The 2,624-nt window shown below is 55.3% G+C and overlaps 1 protein-coding gene across 3 annotated transcripts in view; it reads left to right on the top strand.

Moving 5' to 3' along the window:
• Epn2 (epsin 2) overlaps positions 1-2,624 on the top strand; it is an 86,568-nt gene continuing 83,944 nt past the window's right edge. For all 3 annotated transcript variants that reach the window (XM_005399276.2, XM_005399277.2, XM_005399274.2), the window contains exon 1: positions 1-113. The gene's annotated coding sequence lies outside the window, so the exon portion shown is untranslated. The remainder of the gene's footprint in view (positions 114-2,624) is intronic.

Here is a 2,624-nt window from a genome sequence, read left to right as displayed (position 1 = left end):
AGGTCGCCATGTTGGCTGGTGTGTGGGTGTCAAACGGAGCGGGACGCGGCGGCGGCGGCAGCGGAGCTCCGCGGGCTCGGGTCGCCCGGATCTCTTCGGCACTGCGGATGGAGGTGAGCAGGCACTCGGCTCGAGCTCCCGAGCGGGGCTGTGGGACGCGGGGCCTCTTCCTGGGCGCGGACGCCCCCGAGGCAGGCTGCCCACGGCCGGCAGCCCCCAAGCGTGCGCCCCAGCTGCCCCAACTTGCCCACTTCCCAGCCGGGCTCCGCCCCGCGGTGGGAGCCTGCCCCTGCGCACCTGGACCCGCTCTCCCCGCGAGGACCCCGTTTCCTTAGCGGGAGCGCTTCTTTTTATATCCTCGGTGTCTGGGGCGCTACTACGCCCCCCTCCAGTCCGGGAGGCCCCTTCGGTGGAGCAGCGCGGCCCTTCCCCGGCGACCCCTACCGGGCCGGGCGCCCCTTCCCCCGGCCCCGCCTGTTTCCCTCCCGCTCCGGACGGAGCGGCCGCCGGCCTCCCTCCAGGAGTCGGGGCAGCGTTTGGGCTGTGTTCCCCTCCTTCGGGCCGCGGCAGGGCCCTTTCCCTCCCCGGGGGACTGGGTTCCCCCTCCCCAGCCTCGCCCCCGCTGCACAGAGGGGACGGAGGTGGCAGAGCCGGGCTCCAGCTGCCTTTTGTTCCGCGTGGGACGGCAGGGACCCGGCCTGGCGGTCCCGCTGCGCCGATCGCCGACCGGGTGGTGAGCGGGTGCGTGGGGCAGCGTCCTCCGAGACAGCCTCCCTCTCTTCTCCCGGGGCGGCTCCCGGAGCGGAGCCGAGCGCTGGGGAGGCAGGGCCTTCCTAGCGGAGTTGGTGCCAACAGGTTTTTGTTTGCGACCTGAAGTTGGCTCAGTGGCTTTCCAGAGGGGCAACTTGAGAAACCGCAGCAAGGCCTGTGAAAGCCATTTCTCGGCCGTCCCTCGTGGTGGCGCCTTCCCTGCTGTGCTGACTCGGGGCAGATGTGAGAGAGTCGGGGGCTTAGCCATTACTGGGTTTTTGCTAGGGGAAGCTGAGACGCGGAGGTGCAGTGATTTGCCCAGGGTCACACAGCCACGGTTGGAAGCTCATTCGCCAAGGGTTTCCACAACACTTAGTAATTGTTGTAAAAGAGAGAGGGGCCTGGGATGTAGCTCAGCGGCGCGGCGCCTGCTTGGCAAGCGCGGAGTCTCACGTTCGATTCCCGGTACCGCCCCTGTAAAAGAAATGAAAGATGTGCGGGGTTCCCACCAACCTCCTGCCTTCTGTTTTTAACATTTACACAAGAAAACGGGCAGGAACAGATGATGATAAGTGTGAATTCTTTCCACCTCCAGCAAATGGCTTGGGAAAGAAGAGATTGGAGCAGGGGCTTGACATGATTAAAGATGAATTTCGATTGTTTTCATTCCCCCATTATGTAATACAATGAAGACCTGGCAGAAAACGTGCATCTTGTGGCTGTAGATACGGAGTGATAACTGCTGACAAATCACATACCAGTTTCTGCACAGCAGTGATTGAGTTTGCGCTGATAATTACAGTTTCATCTGTATTTAAGTGAACACCAAAAGGGACTCAAATTGTTTCTGAATGGTACTTGTTCAGGTGCTTAGTTTGGGACAAATTACTGTGCTACGGAGACCACCTAAGTGGTCACATCTTTACCTGCATTTTTCTTTTACATTGTTAATGTTTCTTTGTGTTCCAAGTTTTAAAATTAGGCTACTCATCCTTGCCAGTCTCATTGGGCTATTCTTTTGCAGGCATTTGTTATTAATAGTTTGGTAAAGTGCACATTACCATAAGGCATGAATCACTGTTGCCTGCATCCCACAAATCCCTGCACCAGGAGCAATTTTGGATGGTGCTGTGGACTTTCCGAGGGGTAATAGCTGGCATGCGGTGGAGTCATGAGAAATGACCTATCCTTTGCAGAAATCCTCTGTAGAATAGGGTTGCCTCTTATGTAACCCCTTTTCATAATGAGGTGTGGATTTCCCAAGAGTTGAGGTTCTGATAAGGGTCCTACAAAAGTAGTCGAAAAGTGTTCAGGACTCTTACTTTAATGGTTTGTTTTTTCCTGAGGTAAAGGAAGACTTTTTTAAAAAAATTAGATGGACTGGAAATTTCCAGTTCTTTTTGGTCTAAAGAGCTGAGAGAATGGATTTCATGAAAACTCATGAAACTGTCATTGCCATATTTTTGGGGACCCCCCCCTTAAAGCTTTCTTTCCTTTTTATTTTTTATTTTTTGAGACAGGGTGGCATTGAATTCACTTTGTAGTCTAGGCTGCCTTCAAACTCAGGTGATCCTCTTGCCTCAGCCTCCTGAGTGTTAGGATTACAGATACGTGCCATCATGCCGGGCCCCACCCTTAAAATTTTCTAAACTTTCAGGCAGTTTGTTTTTTTGTCTTTTTGAGACAGGGTCTCACTATGTAGTTCAGGCTGGCCTTGAGCTCACTTTGTAGCCCAGGCTGGTCTCGAACTCAGAACGGTCCACCTGCCTCAGCCTCCCGAGTGCTGGGATTACAGGCGAGTGCTGGGATTACAGGCGAGTGCTGGGATTACAGGCGAGTGCTGGGATTACAGGCGAGTGCTGGGATTACAGGCG

The sequence above is a fragment of the Chinchilla lanigera genome, unplaced genomic scaffold (assembly GCF_000276665.1).
Source record: "Chinchilla lanigera isolate Chin_1 unplaced genomic scaffold, ChiLan1.0 scaffold00066, whole genome shotgun sequence".
Lineage (NCBI taxonomy): Eukaryota > Metazoa > Chordata > Mammalia > Rodentia > Chinchillidae > Chinchilla > Chinchilla lanigera.
The sequence above is the reverse complement of the archived record's forward strand: the minus strand, read 5'-3'. Positions and strand labels throughout refer to the sequence as shown.